Source organism: Quercus lobata, chromosome 2 (genome assembly GCF_001633185.2).
Source record: "Quercus lobata isolate SW786 chromosome 2, ValleyOak3.0 Primary Assembly, whole genome shotgun sequence".
Classification (NCBI taxonomy): Eukaryota; Viridiplantae; Streptophyta; class Magnoliopsida; order Fagales; family Fagaceae; genus Quercus; species Quercus lobata.
Genome location: NC_044905.1, coordinates 70348318 through 70368221, shown reverse-complemented (window position 1 = coordinate 70368221; position 19904 = coordinate 70348318). Strand labels below are relative to the sequence as shown.

Here is a 19904-nt window from a genome sequence, read left to right as displayed (position 1 = left end):
TTATCAAAACTATAGTGAATCACTTCTAACTTTATTATAATTTCATCTAGATTAAATTATAGAAATACAAACATATATTAAGCAGCACAACGTAAGGACGGTATATAATATGTAAATTTTACCATATTAAAATACAAAATTATGATAGATGATCAAAATACTTAAAATAAATTTTAAATTTGATTTTAACATACTTGAATTTTTTTGAAATATTCTCTCAATTTTTTTTTTTGAAATATAATTTTAGTTGGAGTAGATTTTTAAATTTCTTAAACTTAGCTAATAAAATTTTACTTAAATTGAACTATAGTTGGAATAGAATTTTAAATTACTTGAAACTTACCTTCTCAAAAAAAATTTAAAAAGATTTTTACCTAAAGTGAAGTAATCTAATTAATTAGAATTTAAACATTTGTTGCAAAGAGAAGATAGTCACTTGGTGTAACTACGACTACTAACCCCAACTTTTATTATAGAGTACAGTTTATGATATAAAAATACATTAGGTTATAATATATGTGGTAATCCCATGGTAAAAGTAGAGACTTAAAAAGAGAAATTATATCGATCTAATATTTAGAGTTTGCTCATGCATACTTTCTGTTTGAGGATCGCTTGGGTGAAGATTGAGCGAAGTTCAAGTTTTAATGAATGCTCAAGCAAGTGTCATGTAAAGATTGATCAAACTTTCTTTTTAAGGCTATTTGAGGTTTGCTTAGTGTTTAGTCGAGCGAAGTCATTTAAACTTCAGTTTTCTATAGAATTAGTTGTTGACCTGTGCTTCGCGTAGTTATTCTCATTAATTTTTAAATTTGGTTTAATATCCATATCTTGTTAAAGAATGCAATCCTTAAAAATTCAACTTAAAATTAAGAAATCCAAGTTTTAAAACATTAACAGATTTTAATCCTTCATCATTTTGATTTTTTTTTTGGGTAGATTTTTGCATTGTCAACAACGAGAGAGAGAGAGAGAGAGAGAGAGAGAGAGAGAGAGAGAGAGTTTATGAGGTAAGTGCATTTCATGGTGTACTTGAGGAATTGTTCATTGGAAGGCTTGTAATAGAGAGGGAGAAGGTTGTTTTTGTGCTTTTTATAGATCAAAGAGAGTATGAATGAGAGATATGAAGAGAGAACCCATTGTATCTCAACTTAGACAATAAATTTAATTATGAGTATAAAACTTTTAAAATCGCCAAACAAACAATAAATAAGAAAGTAATTTAGAAAAGAAATAAGTGAGATTCGAAAAGGCATAAATTGGTTTATAGTACAAAATGAGGTCATAAATTTTGTTCAAAATGTTTACATGCACCAACCAGTTTTGGATCCAACTTAATTTAATTATGAGTATAAAACTTTTAAAATCCCCAAACAAACAATAAATAAGAAAGTAATTTAGAAAAGAAATAAGTAAGATTCGAAAAGGCATAAATTGGTTTATAGTACAAAATGAGGTCATAAATTTTGTTCAAAATGATTACATGCACCAACCAGTTTTGGATCCAACTTTTATAATATATATAGATAATTAGATGACATTTGTCTTTGTAGTATGCCTGGAGAAATTTTATCAAATTTTAAAAGTAATTACATAAAAATTATATGTAAAATTTTGATTAAATTGTATATGTATTATATGAGAATAGAGAATTATAATTAAATGGGATACATTTTGATATATATATATATATAGAGAGAGAGAGAGAGAGAGAGAGAGAGAGAGAGAGAGAGAAGACGAAGAAAAAGAAGTGAAAGGATTTAGAGGAAAATGAAAGGATTTTTTTTAAGAAAATAAATCGAAAGGATTTAGTAGTATGAAATAGTTATTTTTAATAAAATCTCTTTATGAGTCTTTTAGTTTTAAGGAGAGATGACGTGTCATGATAGTATGTTTGGAAAAATGAACTTTTAAAAAAATAATTACATAAAAATTATACATAAAATTTTGATTGAATTGTATGTGTTATATATGAATAGAGAATTATAATTAAATGGGATAAAATTTGATATATATATATATATTGAGAGAGAGAGAGAGAGAGAGAGAGAGAGAGAGAGAGAGAGAGAGAGAGAGAGAGAGAGAAGTGAAAGGATTTTTTTTTAGAAAATAAATTGAAAGGATTTAGTAGTAAATGAAATAGTCATTTTTAATAAAGTCTCTTTATGAGTCTTTTAGTTTTAAGAAGAGATGACATGTCATGATAGTATAATTGGAAAAATGAACATGTGTCATCGTTGTGTGCATCCTCCAGTTTGGGAATCCAACTTTTATAATATATACTAGCTACAGACCCACACAATGCGTGAAAATATATAAATATTATGCAATGGCGTGTAATATATAAAAGCATCAATTACTTCAAGTATCATCTTTTAAAAAAAAAATGATTTCTACAAGTATTTTTTTTTTCTTTTTATCTTTACAAAGATACCATTCTATTGTTTTGTATGTTTGATTTGTAGTGTGTTATATTTGCCTAATACACAACTAAACTTTATAAGTTTCAAATTTATTATTCAAATTTCTCATCTCTTAAGAAATAAATCACAAAATTACAGTGTTATTTTAACCAAAATTAAAATGAAACCAAAAGAATAAAAAATAGACATTTAATAATTTAATACTCAAACAATTGGTAGGCAAATTCATAGCTATTTCCAAAAAAAACTAAGTATTACCCAAACTAAAATTCAACCAAAGTTATAAAGGGAGAGAGAAGACTTTGTGATGGGAAATTAAAAAAAAAAAAAAAAAAAAACCATCACCCTTAATTAGAGTTATAAGAAAGAACAAAAATCCACCAAAAGAAAGGAGAGAGAGAGAGTACTTACAATTTTTTTGTGGAAAAAATATGGATTGAATGGGAGAAATGATATCAAATTTATACAAAATAAAATGAGGAGAAGAAAAGTCAAAATATAAGAAAGAGAAAATGATGAAGGAAGTGTAATGGTGAAGTAGAGAGTAGTGGAGTGATAGAGAGGCAAAGAGGGAGGGGGATGTTGGACTAATATATATGGAAAATAAGAGTTATTTATTTATTACTTTATATCTAAGAATAGGGAGAAGAAAAGTTAAAAAGAAAAAAGAAAAAAAGAGGAAGAGAATAAGTGAATGACATGGCCGCTAATGTGGCTCAACAGAAACGCGAAGGTAGAAAATAAGTAAATGATGTGGCGGCTGATGTGCCTCAACAGAAGTGTAGCAACAGTAAATTATATGCTTCAACTTTTAGATATATACAAATATAGATTATAAATAGATTGGGTAGACAAGTGAGCCTAAAAATTCTCACTATTACTAACATTTACTGTTTGTGTTTAGAATGTATCACTCTTCATTGGCTACTTTTTAATATGTCTCTTCATTCTCTTTTTTCATATTCAGTAAAATGGTTGAAAAATATAAAGAAATTTCATGAATTCTCTCAAATTGATATTTGTAGAGAAATTTTTGTTTGAAGTTTAAAGTTTGTATTGTGTATCCAAGAGTTAGACCATTTTAAAATATATACCACTGTTAGTTTCTTTAAGACCTTCTTCCCTCTCTCCGTGTGTGTGTGTTAAAAATACTCATTATTATCTATAAAAAAAAAGGGTGTGGCTTGAAGATCGAGTAAAGTTTTTGTTTTCAGGATTGCTTTAGCGTCACGCAAAGATAAATCAAACTTTCTATTTGAAGCCGCTTGAGGTTCTCTCAAGTGAAATACTTCACTTGAACAAAGTCATTCACTCGTTTGGAACTTTTTTTTTGTTGTTGTAAAATTGTTATTAATGGCCACCAGATTGTTATTAATTGTATTTAGAGTGTCATGACTCTTCATTGGTGACTTTTTAGTGCTACCTCTTCAATGATGTCTCTTCATTCTCATTTCTCAATTTATATTGTTCTTTTCATATTCACTAAAAAATTCAAAGTTTAAAGGTAGGAATTTCAGATGTAAAGCCATGTGTGGCCTGGTAAATTAACCGAGACAATCAATTTTTGTAAGGATCGCTTTCTCTTTTTTCCTTCAAATAAGCAAGGCACCTTCCAACCTCAGACTTGAGTTGTAAATATAATTCATGAGCTTTGTCCCTGTCTTTTAATTCCTGCTTCAAACCTTCAGAACATGATTTAAAATTTAAGGTTAACAATTACTTGCATCTTACTTACCTCATAAAGAAAAACAAAAAGCCAAAAACTTGCATAAAAAATTCAACCTATTAAAGCTCAAACTTCCAATGACTACTGCTCAAGCAGAGGCACAGGTTACAACTGTCCTAAGATTAAGGTAAGATATAGAAAAATTGAAGAATGAGGTTGAAATACAGTACCTACAATGTTAATTTGCTAATGTGATCCTGCATAACAAACACCCTCTACTATACCCTATATCTGGCTTTATACTTGGGTGTATGATTTAGGAATTCATAAGAACGCATGATTCATGTTTTTCAGTTGGAAATGATAAGCTATAATCATATAAATGACCATACTGAGATGCCATATCAGTGCAGTTTTGAACAAAATTCCCTGATTAGAGAAGAGAATGGCATGGATAGATATGATTACAACTAGATGATTGTTGCTTGAAATTGCTCTTCTTAGGCTGCTTCTGATGAATTGGGTATTTTGCATGATGATCTACCAATGGAATTTGTTTCCAATCTAGGGGATATCTAAGTTAGTCCCAATTAGATGCACCGCAATATCATAAAGCCATTTTTTTCAAAGGTGCACTTTCATTTTAAAAAGGCCTTCAATTTTTTTATTTTTTTTTAATAAAAAAATTCTTCTTTAGGCTAACTTGATACGTTACTTTATTACTAGCATCAGACATTCAAAGAAATTGGTCATCTAACTAATAGCCATACCTTCTGTTTCAATGGGTTTGCCGAAGTAATAATAAAATCGACCAGGAAATTTTGGTAGAATTCCTAGAAAATGTAAATCTTGGTTTGCCACCACCCCAGTAGCATCAGTCCTACAATACAAGATCATGGTAATATAAAAATAAGGAACAGGAAGGAAAAGGCAAAATAAATTTGAGACCAAATTTATGGAAAGAAAAAGATCCAATGGAAGTCAATGCCAGAGGAACTTGATATACCTTAACTTTATGTTGTCATTTGTCATCTTCTCTATTTGATCCTTAAAGAAAGGAATCTTCATTTGGTCATCATAATCAAAAACTAGCTATCAGTTGAAAGAAACCATTTATTCATTAGAGAGAAAACCAGTAAAACCCAGTGACAAAAAAGTGAATCTAAATATAAACTAGCAAGAAACAGCAAATAGCGGTAATGTAGATATGTCAAGTTTAAACTTTTCTTCAAAACAATTAACATGTCATACCGTTCTCAAAAGAACATCCCTATCTCATTGTATACAGGGACACTGATAAAAAATTTCACCTGAATTCACATAGAAAATTATGGGGAGAAACCCTTTGTTCAGCAATTATGGTTCTCTCCTCATAACACAAGTATCATTATACAAGTAAAATATTAAATTAAGATAAATTAACAAGACTATGAATATAGATCCAGGTTTCAATGTTTAGATTTAAGACAATTTGGAAGAAATAAAGCATCAAGTGGTGACCCGTGCGAGTGGCTATCAACTAGCAGCCTAGCCAGCTAGAAACTACAATTCTGTGTTGTATGCAGATACGAAGATATGTATAGAATGAAAATTAATAATTGTTAAAAAAAATGTTACAAAGTGAAGTTCTTAGCTTACTTCACCTAATCGTCTTCTCCAATAGCACCAAAAGGTATGATTTTGGCACCAAATCTTGCAGCCATCCTGACAAACTCAGACTGTTCTGGCCACATTAACTTGTATTCTTCACCCTGAAAGTACAAAAATCCAAGAATTTCTAAACTATTAAAGTTGTATATTGTAAAGACCACATCTCATTTATGTTGAAATAAAATACACAATCAATTCATTTGAAAAATAGTAACCATGTCTGCACATGTAAATTCATATAATTCTATAAATCACACAGGAGCCTGGAGGTAGAGAAGACAACATTTTGCATGATGAGATCATTTAGCATTTCACCTTAGACTGTAAATTTCTTTAGTATTTTAATAATAAAAACATTAAGGTTGAATGGGAGTTAATTTTCAGTAATAACCTATAAATTCAATAATAACCAAAGCATTGTCATTAACGCATCCAAAGGTTTGTGAACCATCCGTTATTTATTTATTTATTTTTTTGAATTTTGATGAACTGAAAATTTTGTTAAAGAAAGCACACAACATCAAAACAAAGTCAATGCCTCTTTTCTGATAACAACATCTAAACAGGAAGGGCAGTGCCCAAGATCAAAAGAGCCAACAAAAATATTTTGCAAAGACCACTTTGCTAAAATATGGGCTGCCATATTTGCCTCTCTAGGCACCCAACAAAAGGAAAGGCTTGGCAACATCTGAGTAGATATGAGAATCTCCCTAATGATATTCCTGATTCTCCACGGAACCTCCTGTCCCTTGCTGTCAATAGCTTGGTAGCAGCATAAGCAATCACCTTCAATTAAGACTGCCACAAAGTTCAGCTGGTTTGCGAGGGAAACTACCCATTTTATTGCTTCGGCTTCCACTTGAAGAGGAACATTGGTGTTTGCTTTATTGGAGCAAGCAAATATTAATTCCCCTCTCCAGTTTCTTGCAACAGCTGCAATAACAGAAGTGAATTTTCCTATAGCTGCATCAACATTTATCTTGAGAGTGCCTTCAGCTGGCTTGGACCAGTGGCATGAATTCCTTGGTGCCCTCTGAATAGCAGGTTTTGATGTTTGTCTTAAAATAGAGTGCTCCACAATGGCTCTTGTAATGGATACCTTTATTTTTTCAAGACATATGGGCCATCCTTCAAACAAGACTTTGTTCCTTAACCTCTAAATGTGATCACAAACTACAGTACCATACAACAAGATCTCCTCCCCATAATTTCCATCTCCCAAGAATTTAGAAGGGATTAAGAAGAATTCTACCAGCTGGGAGGTGTTGGAAAAATTGAGGACTTAAACCCCATTTACTTCCAAACCAAATTGCTTTGGTCACAGGACACAAGGAGAATAGATGGATAACCGATTCACTTTCCAAACCACAAAGACTACAGGAAGTGTCAAGAGAATTAACAAACCTGCTTATATTTTCTTTTGTAGGTAGACAGTTTGCAGCTAACCTCCATAGAAACATTTTGTGCCTATCATGGATTATTGTCCTCCTGATCTCCCCTCTAATTCTGTCCTGTGGTGGAGGGGAAAAATTCCTACTAAGCCAGTAATCAGACTTACAGAGAATTTTCCGAAGTTACTTTGTCCATACCCACTCATCTAAAATGTCCATTGGAGACCTGGTTATATTGATAATGTCAGCAACTACTTCATCTTCAAAGAGGACTTCCAATTTTTGCTTATTCCGTAATATTGAATGCTGAAAGGGCTAAGCTCAAGTTCTATGTCATATTTTAAAAGGCAAAAGATGGGTTATATGTGTATGATCAATATAAGGAATTGATTTGCCTAGTTTTAAGAATACTTCATAGGGAAATGGTGAGGCTAGGGACTCAAGCAGGCCCGAGCAGAGTTGACCAGGGACATGGTGAGGCTAGGTTGTGCTGGGGGCCAAAGGTGTCATTGCAGGGGTTGAGTAACCGAAACCGCTACCTAACCCAACCAGCCAGAGTTGCAGCCATTGGAAAGAGGAAAATTCTTATGACTTCTGAAGCCATGATACTGAACTTTTATTCACCAAAAAAGAAGTAAACTATAGAAAGGGAAGAAAAAAAAAAGGATTTAACTTTCTTGTGTATTTAATAGAAGTAAATCAAGGTAAAATGCTACCTTCCGATGAGAAGCCTCATGCACGCCTCCTGGATACAGCAGGACATGGGACTCCGAAGACAAAAGCTTGAATAAGTTAGATGCTGAGACAGGAACTGCCCCCATAATTCTGAATGTGTCAAAATATGAAAGAAACATTTCTGGCGTACTGCCTTTTGTCACAAACGCCAATGGATGTGCTATCCCCCTCACTAGGATATTTCTTTCCCGAAAAATATTGGCTATCAAGGGAACCAATTCAATTCCCAGTAACATGTGATAGCCTACCATCAAGACTGGACCCTCTGAAGGTATTCCAGCAAGGCCCCTCACAATCTTCCCATCCTCTAAAGTTGAGAGCATAACAGGGCTAGTAATAGCACCAATCCATCTGTGACCATCAAAAGTGTTAACTGTAATGTCTAAAATGTGTGCTACCACACCAAATCAATCAGAAAGCTCTACCCACCCAAAAAAAAAAAAAAAAAAAAGTCCTAATTGTTTTTGTTTTTGTTTTTATTATTATTTTTGGTTGAGATTTCTCATTTCAGTAGTCAGTAGATTCATATAACAAACAAGACAGAAAGCCTACACGCTCTAATAAAAACACAGCCAACACCCTCTGGCAGACTTTACAATGCTGAAACCAGAGAACAAACAGAAATACCAACTAGCACTCCTATTACAAACTGACACTAAAGCATTTGCTTAAATTATAGAAAACACTAAAGCATTTGCTTAGATTCTGAAGTATATGCATTTTGATCAATACGGTATGCTATAGGATATATAGTCCATTTTCAAAGGCATTTCTCCAATCTAATCTCACAGATGAAATGATAGGTTAGCTACCTCTATCTCTATATCTAATTCAGTGGCCGGCTCCAAGATTTTATTTTAGGCAGGTCAATAGTGTCTGGAGCTAGGATTTTGTGGTGGGGAGTAAAAAATAAAATGATAATTTTTTTTTTTTTTTTTGTATATACAATTGTCATATTATATACAATAATCTAACATGGTATTCTAAATAGTATACAATACAACTATATTGTAAAATAGTCTAAAAGAATTATTAATAGTTTAAAGATCAGTAAGAAAACAACGATAGAATGCATAAATAAATATAAATAAATAACTAATCATAATATTTGTCAAATTAATAGTAATTTATTATAATCATATGAAATATCAATTAAATAAAAATATATGATAAAGAAGAATAGTAACACATCTAAGAGTAGGTCTGAAAATAAACATTAAACTAAAGAAAATAAATAGTTATTTATATAAGATTTTGCTTTTGAAGTGTATGGATTATTAACCACACATGTGGTCATTCTCTTAAAATTGAAGCAAGCACTAAAAGATTTTTTAGACTCAAAAAACTGTAGAATACTTATCAAACTACTTGATTAGATAGAAAGAAAATATAGAATGGAGAAAGAGAGAATGAGAAAAGAATCATAGATGTAAATACAGATCACTTGGTTATACAAGTGGTGTAATTTTTTGTTGATGAAGAAGAAAAGTGGAAGAAAAAATAGTTTCATTCTACCATCAATAGTAAAGAAGGTTTATTTATTTTTTAACAAATGAGCAATTTTAAGAGTAGTACTACTGACAAAATATTTACGTAATAAAATCTAGATGACAAGTTGTTAAAAAAATGTAAAAAAGTGATGTAAGTTTTGGGTTTAGATAAAAAGTCAATTACAACTTGTCACTTAACCTTTATTATAAAAATATTATGAAAATAACACTAATTTGATCATATTTCAAATTTATTTCAATTAGGTTTAAACAAAATTTAGAGTTAGGGTGTTGAAAATTTTATTTTAAGGGTCAAAATAAATTTATATATAATTTTTTTTTGGGCCAAGCCAGGGGGTTCATTTGAACCCCCTGGGCTGGCTGTAGAGCCGCCAGTGATCTAGTTTCATATGCATATTGCTCTATGATAACTTTTAATGTTTTTAGCAGACAGGATAGTGCAAACTGTTTTCTCTGGCTGATTGGCTGACACTAACTTGACACACCCCATACCCACATATAGGCTATGGATGGACTGGTCAGGTACAAAGAATTTTAACGTGTTATCTCGCGCTTTTATAATATAAAGAAAAAAAATACAAACGGAAGACTAAAAAAAATGCAACTACTGTAGCTACAGTGTCAAGCGCACTGTAGCTGCTGTGCAAAACTTAAACAAAAGGGTTAAAAAAAAAAAAAGTGCCTCACCAAAGTACTGTTGCTGCTACAGTATTTGTACAGTGAGTGTACAGTATTTCGGTACCGTACATTTAGAGTGTTTGCATTGTGCAAGTACTGTAGCGGAAACGGTGCTTTGGTGAGGTACTTTGCTTCTTTCCTTTTTTTTTTTCAACCCTTTTTGTTTAAGTTTTGCACAGCAGCTACAGTGCTGCTTGGCACTGTAGCTACAGTAGTTCTATTTTTTTTAGTCTTCCGTTTGTATTTTTTTTAATATATTGTTATACTGAGACAACAAATTTCACAATATTTTCACGATGATTGAGGTGTCAATTTCTTATAAGTCAAAATAAAATAATAAAATATGAAACTTTGACCAACCACAACTGAAAATAAATATTTTGTGAAAATGTTGTGACACTTAGTACAGTATTTTTGCACTGCAGCTACAATACCAAGTGGCACTGTAGCTACAGTGCCTAATTTTTTTTTAAAAGTATTTTGTTTGTGTTTTTTTTTTTTCTTTTAAATATTTATGTAAACTGGTATATATATTGTTATATTGACACAACAAATTTCACAATATTTTCACAATTATTGACGGGTCAATTTCTTACAAGTCGAAATAAAATAATAAAATATAAGGCTGTAGCCAACCACAACTGAAAATAAATATTTTAAAAAATATATCATAACACTTATTGTTATCACAATATTTTCACAATTGTTAAAATCTCAGTTTCTTATATATCAAATAAAAAAAATTCTAAATCCACAACATTTTAATATTAATTTCACAACAAATCATAGATAAGCTATTATTGATGGATAGCATTGGAGTTACAGTGCTTTTGGTTTATTCAACTGGCACTGTAGCTACAGTGCCTAAAGTTATTATTTTTTTTTTTTTCAATAATTGGTCTGTGTTTTTTTTTTTTTCTTTGAAATATTTATGTAAGCTGGCATATGTACTGTTATACTGACACAACAAATTTCACAATATTTTCACAATTATTGACGTGTCAATTTCTTATAAGCCGAAATAAAATAATAAAATATGAGACTATGACTAACCACAATCGAAAATAAATGTTTTAAGAAAATGTTACAACACTTATTATTATCACAATATTTTCACAATTGTTGAAATCTCAGTTTCTTATAAATCAAATAAAAAAATGCCAAGTCCACAACATTTTAACATTAATTTCTATCGTGCCTAAAGTTTTTTTTTTTTTTTTTTTTTTTTTTTTTTTCCAACAATCGGTTTGTTTTTTTCTTTCTTTTAAATATTTATGTAAGCTGACATATATATTGTTATACCAACACAACAAATATCACAATATTTTTACAAATATTGAAGTATCAATTTCTTACAAATTGAAATTGTACGGCACCGAGACCCCAAGGCCATACAGGCCCTGGGCCCAGCTCCATGCCGTCCTTGGGCACAGGCCCATATAGGCCCTGGGCCCAGCTCCATGCCGTCCTTGGGCACAGGCCCATACAGGCCCTAGGCCCAGTCCCATACCGGCCTTAGGCACAGGCCCAGCAGAAAGGTCCATTTCTCCTGCGCCCTTCTTGAAGCTTCCTAAATGAACAAACAAGTGTAGGGTATTGAGTTCCAAGTGGTGGTCGGTCAAACGTTCCCGGTCGTGTATATGAACCGTTCCCGGGAAGATACGATATGCACAGGAAACTGAGTTGCCGAGCATAACCGGGCAAGATGGAACCAAGTTCCAAGATCATAAATGCTGCACCGCCCTCCCACCTGAATATCCACTTTAATTAGATAACATTGGACCTTCAGTAGCACTAACGGTGGCTGTAATCATAATCTCCCCACTAACCTTTGCTATAAATAGAAGAAAATTGGGAAAAGAAAGGGGTTCAGAAAAATTGTGAAAAAACAGTCAAGGAAAGAGTGCCAACTGAGCGTTTCCTTGAGTCTCTCTGCCGAGAACGACCCATTGTAGGAAATCCTCAAGCCCACTACAAATAAATTGTGAGCCCAAGTGATCTAGGGCCCAGAAGTCTTATACTTGGTTCTTACAATTGGCGCCCACCGTGGGGCCTTCCTACAAAGCTGTGGTTCGACTGAGACTCAAACGACAAGAATGTCTGAGGAGCGTTCGGGAGAGCGTGCACCGAGCGGCTCCATGGGATCTTCTCGGGGGTCAACGTGGAGGGAGAAAAGGCAAAAATGGCGGGAAGATAGGGAGCACCCAAGAGGGGAGGAAAGGTCTGGACTGGGAGAAGGGTCAGCCCAGACACACCGGACGGTTTCAGGCGTCTCGGCGCATCGGCAGTATGATGATCGGGACCGAGAGTTGGAGCGGTTGCGCAGACTGGTAATGGATTTAGAGCTGGAAGCAAGAGGTCGGCGACATGAAAGAAATCGCAACCCCCAGCAAAGGAGAAATCAGGGCGAAGGCTCTAGCCGATCTGGTACGCATCGATCCCGGGACCAATCACTCTCCCAAGAGTCGCACCGGCAGCCACGGGAACCGTGTCTTCGGCGGAACCGCTCACGGTCGCACGGCCACAATGACCAAGGATCAGAATCGCCGGAGGAACGACTACGCTACAATGCCGCCATGGATGCCATGAGCCGAGCCTTGCGGATGGCGGCCCGGTCTCCATTCTCCGATGAAATTGAACGGGCCCCAATGCCAAGCAGATTCACGTGACCGCCATTCAATTCGTATGAAGGGAGGACAGACCCCGTGGAGCATGTTAGCCATTACATCCATATGATGTCTTTGCATGCGCACAATGACGCGTTGATGTGTAAGGTATTCCTATCTAGTCTCGGCTCTACTGCACTAAGGTGGTTCAATGGGTTGCGGAAAGGATCTATACACAGCTTCATCGAGCTGATTCAAGAATTCGGCAGCAGGTTCGTGACATGTAGCAGAGTGCAACAGCCGGTTGACGCATTACTTTCCATGAAGATGAGGGTCGGGGAAACCCTTCGGAGTTATGCCAGCCGATACTGGGAACTCTACAACGAGATCGGTGGAGGAAACGAGAAAATTGCAGCAAGCACCTTCAGGATGGGGCTCCCTGAAGGTTCTGAATTACGGGAGTCACTGACGAGAAGACCCCCCGAGGATATGAGGCAACTGATGAGACGCATAGAGGAGTACAAATGCCTGGAGGATGACCGGCTGCAAAGCAGGGGGAAAGCTCCTTTAGTGGGGAGATCTCGGCAAAGCATTTTGCCGACGAAACCGAAAAGAGACTTCAGAATGCAGGAACCAGAGGTGCAGATCGACGGGGTTAATGTGGTATTTAAAGAGCCCGTGCACAAGATCTTGGAAGGATAAAAAACGAGCCATTCTTCAAGTGGCCGAACAAAATGGGGGGCGACCCATCTCGGAGGAACCAAAACCTATACTGCACCTTTCACAGAGACAAGGGGCACACCACCGAGCAGTGCCGGGTATTAAAAGATCATCTCGGACAGCTAGCAAGGGCCGGGTACCTGAAAGAGTTTGTAGCAGATTCCGTTGACCGAGAAACCGGGCAGGGCGCCCAACAGAAAAGGAATCCCCTTCCACCACCCCTAGGGGTAATCGAAGTCATCCATGCCACACCAAGAAGGGCAGCAGCGGCAAAAAGGGTATTGACAGTGGCCTGCGCGGAAGGAGAATCATCCAAGAAGAAAAAGAAAGTTGGACGGTTGCCCATCTCGTTCGGAGAAGACGATTTCGAGGGGACGGTCCAACCCCACGACGATGCTTTGGTGGTGACAGCCCGGATAGGCGGATTCCTGGTGAAGAAGGTAATGATTGATCAAGGATGTGGGGCTGACGTCATGTACCCGGATCTCTTTGAAGGGCTAGGGTTAAAGACCCAGGATTATGCAAAGTATGACACGCCGTTGGTCTCGTTTGATGGGAGGGTTGTAATTCTCGAGGGGCAAATCTCTCTCCCAGTGGACATGGAAGGAAAGGGAGTTATAGTTACATTTATAGTAGTCCGATCATTCGCGCCGTACACCGCAATCCTGGGAAGGCCGTGGATTCACGCCATGGGGGCTGTTCCGTCCACCCTTCACGTGAAAGTAAAATTTTCTACTGAGAATGGAGTTGCCGTGGTAAGGGGGAATCAACAGGTGGCGAGGCAGTGCCTTGTCGCCGCAGTCCGGTGGGAGAAGGAACAGCTCGGTCAAACTGAGGAAAACGAGAAAGACAATTCATAGCAATTACAGAAACCCCAGGGGGAGACTGGGGCGGACGTTGCCGAGGAGGTGCTGAAGGTAAGAATTCTCCCAGATACTGACAGATATTTCCAGATAGGTACAAGCATGAATGACCGGGAAAGGGTAGAGATGTTGTTATTCCTGTTGCAGAACATAGATGTTTTCGCATGGAGCCCGTATGAAGTGCCCGGCGTAGATCCCGAGTTCATCGTCCACAGACTCAACGTGGATCCATTATTCCCCCCGAAGAAGCAGAAACCGAGAAGAGCGTCAAAAGAACATGTCGATGCGGTAAACCTGGAGGTACAGCGGCTGAAGGAGGCCGGGGCTATAAAGGAGATATTCTTCCCGAAGTGGTTGGCAAATACTGTTGTGGTGAAGAAGAAGAACGGGAAATGGAGAGTTTGTGTGGATTTCACAGACTTGAACAAGGCATGTCCCAAAGACCCATTCCCGATACCCAAGATTGACCAGCTAGTAGATGCAACATACGGGCACCCGAGGATGAGCTTCCTAGATGCCTTCCAGGGCTATCACCAGATTGCCTTGGCGCCCGAAGACCGAGAAAAGACAGCATTTATCTCCCCGGATGCAAACTATCACTACGAGGTCATGCCGTTCGGATTGAAGAATGCCGGGGCTACGTATCAGCGAATGATGACGAGAATGTTCCGAGAAAAGATTGGATGCACGGTTGAAGTTTATATCGACGACATGGTGGTAAAAAGCAGAATCGAGTCACAGCATACCGAAGATCTTCGGGGAGTGTTCGAGATACTACGTCAGCACAAGTTGCGCCTGAATGCTGAGAAGTGCACTTTCGGAGTGGGGGCTGGTAAGTTCCTGGGATATCTGATCTCTACTCGGGGAATAGAAGCAAACCCCGACCAAATAGAAGCCGTGAACTGCCTCAAACCACCAAGCAATCCCAAAGAGGTGCAAGTGCTCACTGGAATGTTAGCCGCCCTGAACCGATTTATCTCCAAGTTTGTCAATCGCTGTCGGCCGTTTTATCAGCTTCTAAAAAAGTGGAAGGGGTTTCGATGGGATGAGAGGTGTGATGAAGCTTTTTGAGAACTAAAGGAATATTTGGCAAAGGCGCCGAGGTTGACGGCCCTAGAGCCCGGGGAGGATCTGTTTATGTACCTTGCAGTTACCGATCATGCCGTAAGTGCTGTGTTGCTAAGGGACCGGGGAGTGCAAATGCCGGTGTATTACGTGAGCAAAACCTTGGTCGATGCCGAGACAAGGTACCTGCCTCTTGAGAAGTTAGTTTTGGCTCTGGTGCACGCCACGAGGAAGTTACCACATTACTTCCAGGCACACATAGTGTTCGTCCTCACCGAGTATCCATTGCAGACACTGTTGAAGAGATCCGACTTCACAGGGCGGATTGCCAAATGGGGTACTCGGTTGGGATCATTTGACATAAGATACCGACCTAGGAGCTTGGTGAAGGGACAGGTTCTCTCTGATTTCATCGCAGAATTTACACCCAAGAATGAAGGCAAAGTAATCTGTAGTGCGGAGAGTCGCCCGTGGAGATTATTTGTGGACGGCGCATCAAATGCTATGGGGGCCGGGGCTGGCATTGTCATAATCACCCCTGAGGGTATACGGCTGGAACACTCCTTCAGATTGGGGTTTAAAGCCTCGAACAACGAAGCCGAATATGAAGCCCTATTGGCCGGGTTGAGGGCAGTATTGCATCTGGGCGCAAAGGACGTAGAGATCTACTCGGACTCTCGACTGGTTGTTTATCAAATCACTGGGGACTTCGAGGCTCGGGATCCCCGAATGAAAGCTTATCTAAGTACGGCAAAGCAGATTATCGGCCAGTTTGGAACGGTCAAGGTATCCCAGGTAGCCCGGTCACAGAACAAGCACGTTGACTCTCTTGCCACATTAGCCTCTTCGGCTACCGAGGACACACCGAGGCTTATCACGATAGAACTTGTAAGGGAGCCAAGCATCTGTGTGAAGAGTATTGTCGACCAGGCCGGAGTAGAAGTTGCGCAGGTGGCAGTGGCTGGTCCATGTTGGATGAACCCGATCATAGATTTCCTTGCCGAAGATAAAGTTCCAGAGGATGAGGCCGAGGCCAACAAGATTCGACGAATGGCTCCCAGGTACTGGCTGTCTTCGGACCGAAAGTTGTACCGAAGGTCCTTCGCAGGCCCTTACCTCTTGTGCCTACATCCCGAAAGAGTCAAAGAGCTTTTGACCGAGCTGCATGAGGGAGTGTGCGGCGGGCATGCTGGGGGACGATCTTTAGCACACAGAGCGATGACACAGGGGTTTTGGTGGCCGCAGATGCAGAAGGATGCCACCGAATACGTTCGAAGTTGTGAGCAGTGTCAAAAGCACGCCCCAATGATCCATCAGCCTGCAGGACGTCTAAATCCTGTCAGCAGCCCGTGGCCATTTGCACAATGGGGGCTTGACATCCTCGGGCCATTCCCCCGAGCAACGGGGAACCGCCGTTTTATGTTGGTGGCTGTAGATTACTTCACAAAGTGGGTTGAAGCTGAAGCCTTGGCTAATATCCGGGATACTGACATGAAAAAATTTGTATGGAAAAACATAGTCACAAGGTTTGGGGTGTCGAATTCGCTAGTGACAGACAATGGGCTACAGTTCGACAGCAAAGCTTTCCGGACCTTTTGCAGCGAGCTCGGCATCAAGAACAAGTATTCAACCCCCGCATACCCACAAAGCAACGGCCAAGCTGAAGCAGTGAACAAGACCATTTTGAACGGGCTCAAGAGAAGGTTAGATGGAGCGAAAGGAAGATGGGCAGAAGAGCTACCCAGTGTATTATGGGCATACCGCACGACCCCCAGGAGATCCACGGGGGAAATCCCGTTTTCTCTGACATACGGAGCAGAAGCAGTGATACCGACCGAGGTGAGCTTATGCAGTGCACAGGTTGCCGGGTTTGACCCCGTACAAAACGCCGACCTGATGATGGAGCATTTGGATTGGCTAGAAGAATGCAGAGAGGCCGTAACCGTACGGCTTGCCGAGTATCAGCAGAAGCTGGCCCAAAGGTACAACCGAAATGTAAAGGGAAGGGAATTCAGTGCCGGGGAGCTAGTGTTAAGAAGGGTAGTGGGGAACATGCGGGACATGGCCACAGGGAAGCTGGCTTAGAGTTGGGAGGGTCCATACAGAGTCACAGCCATCGCAGGTGCAGGGGCCTACTACTTAGAAGACCTTGACGAGAGGCCGCTCCCCCGACCATGGAACGCCAACAACTTGAAGAAATTCTACGTATAATCATCGGTGTAAGCCAGAACTTGTATTCCATTGAAATTAAGAGCATGATGAATTTTTCTCCTTTTTTGTATATGCTGTTTTTGACTCCTTACCGCACACCAAGAGAATTACAAATAAGGACAGAAACCTGGCCCTCGGCTCGATCAATATCGCCGAGCAAGTGGAAACCTTACAAATGAATCACTAAGGACAGAAACCTGGCCCTTGGCTCGATCAATATCGCCGAGCAGGTGGAAACCTTACAAATAAATCACTAAGGACAGAAACCTGGCCCTCGGCTCGATCAATATCGCCTAGCAGGTGGAAACCTTACAAATAAATCACTAAGGACAGAAACCTGGCTCTCGGCTCGATCAATATCGCCGAGCAGGTGGAAACCTTACAAATGAATCACTAAGGACAGAAACCTGGCCTCGGCTCGATCAATATCGCCGAGCAGGTGGAAACCTTACAAATAAATATCTGAGGACAGAAACCTGATTCTCGATTAAACTCAAATCTCCGAATAGGTGGAAACCTAACAAGCGAATACTCCAAAGACGAAAACACGATTCTCGGTTAAATCAAAGCTTGATGAAAATCTAACCCTTTAGTAAATACTAAATCAATTAGCGCTCTCAAATTACACAAAGCGCCGCACAACAGGTTTTCGGGGGTACCATTCTATTAAGCGGCCATAGCACTGGCATGGTTCGAGCAAAACACATAAATAGGTATAAATTCATTCAAATTGAAACGGGAAAAGAAAACGGACTACTAATTAAACAAATTGTTCAGTCACCACATCCCGGTGACGTGGGCAAATAAAACCAACAGATTAAGGCAATTGTTCAGTCACCACATCCTGGTGACATAGGCAAATAAAACCAACAATAAAAATAAGCTAGCAAATAAAAGTAAAATTAGCTGGAGGGTAGGGTTGGCGGTGTTACTTCCTGCTGGACGGTCAGGGGGAAGGGCGGATCCTCATCGAGAAGCTCCTGCACAGTCGGGGTACTAGTGGCTTCCGTTTCCTCGGGCTCGGCATGGGCATCGATTTGTTCAACCAGCTCCCTCATACTGGCCGTCTCTTCCTCATCAATAGCAACTGGGGCATCCTGGGCGGCAGGAGCAGGGCTCGGGAATGGAATTTGGTCGGGGTCTCTCAGATGCGAATCCTCGGGAACTCCCATTGCTTGAAGAGCGGCAAACCACCCGGCCTCAAAGCCCATATTCCGAGCCCGAGCCACTACCGGCTCAACGGAGTTTTCGGCATCAGCAAAACCAACATCGTACCATTTTTGCTCCGCGGCCGCCAAGCCTGCCCTAAGATCGGCAATCTCCTCGGCGTTGGAGGTGTTAAGGCTGATGGCTTTGGCTAACTTGACCTCCGTCTCATTCTGCTGAGTCAGGAGCTCCGCATACCGTTTCTCGGCCAATGCCCGGTTCTTCTCTGCAGCAGCAGCCTTTTTCTCAGCAGACTCAGCAGCCTTCAGCTTTTCTTTAGCCGTTTTCACCGCTGACTCCCGTGCTTCCTTCGCACGCTCGTTTTCCTCGGCAAGCTCCCGTGCCCGGGCAGCCACAATGTGTGCCATTTGAGCGGCCTAGCAAGCACAAAGGTTAGAAAAGAAGCAGAAGGAAATCTATACGAAGGAGTAGATAGACAAAAGAATTACCGCAATGGCGTGCCACTCTAACCGGCGCCCCACAGACTCCTCGGATCCATCCTCAAAAGCATGCACGTCCTCGGGAAGTTGGAGAGCTTCAGCCAAAGTTTGGGCAATACGGCCGCCCTTGCCCTTATCCCACATCCGAATACAGGCGGTTGAGGGCAAGGGCTTGCCGTCCAGAAGGAGCTTTGGCTCCCACGCTGGAGCCACTTGGGAAGAGGACGCGCCCCCCGTGCCAGCTTCGGTTGGCGGCTCACGGATAACGATTCCACTTGTTGGTCGGGGAGGAGTCTAGACAGCGGCATCTCTCGAGCCCGTGGAAGGTTGATCGGTAACTTTTTGTTTCTTCCGGGCACGTCCGGCCTGCGAGGAGGGTGAGGGCTGAGGCACTTGACCCCGGCCTTGGGAAGGCGGGGGCTGATTGGGTTGTCGGGCACCTGGCACGAACCGTTCTATTGACATCACCTTCCTTCCACTAGGTCGGATAGCTTCAGCTAGCAAGGCAGCCGCTTCTGTCACTTGTTGTTGAGGCACGGCGGTTGGATTCTCGGGAATGGGCTGCTCCTGCGCTTGGCCTTCTTGCTGTATGGCTTCGTGGGCTATCTCCCTGAGGCGCCGGGATGCTATTTCCGCGGATTCGTCCCGCAAAGGGGCTAGCTCGTCCGCGCAAGTAAACCGCCGACCAAATTCCCTTGCTTCCCCGGTTGTAAGCTTCGGCGGCAAAAAGTTTACGTAC

At 39.8% G+C, this 19904-nt stretch overlaps 1 pseudogene; it reads right to left on the bottom strand.

The window, feature by feature from the left end:
• Positions 1-3914: 3914 nt before the first annotated feature.
• LOC115969619 overlaps positions 3915-19904 on the bottom strand; it is a 39447-nt pseudogene continuing 23457 nt past the window's right edge.